Below are 244 nucleotides of genomic sequence, written 5' to 3' on the forward strand. Positions count from 1 at the left end.
AGAGTCAAACTTGCAACAACAAACCTGTGTCTGAGAACTCTGGCCTTTTCCCAACAATCGAAAAAAACGTGACAACTCTTAGCGGTGGATCACTCGGCTCGTGCGTCGATGAAGAACGCAGCTAGCGGCGAGAACTAATGTGAATTGCAGGACACATTGATCATCGACACTTCGAACGCACCTTGCGGCCCCGGGTCCCCCCCGGGGCTACGCCTGTCTGAGGGTCGCTTTGCCATCAATCGGA

The 244-nt window shown here is 53.7% G+C and overlaps 1 non-coding gene across 1 annotated transcript; it reads left to right on the forward strand.

Annotated features, from left to right (window-relative positions):
- The first annotated feature begins 73 nt into the window (after nucleotides 1-73).
- LOC121939389 lies at nucleotides 74-227 on the forward strand. The gene has a single exon (XR_006105458.1). It is a non-coding gene; the product is annotated as a 5.8S ribosomal RNA (ribosomal RNA).
- Nucleotides 228-244: the final 17 nt, after the last annotated feature.

The sequence above is a fragment of the Plectropomus leopardus genome, unplaced genomic scaffold (assembly GCF_008729295.1).
Source record: "Plectropomus leopardus isolate mb unplaced genomic scaffold, YSFRI_Pleo_2.0 unplaced_scaffold47094, whole genome shotgun sequence".
Classification (NCBI taxonomy): Eukaryota; Metazoa; Chordata; class Actinopteri; order Perciformes; family Serranidae; genus Plectropomus; species Plectropomus leopardus.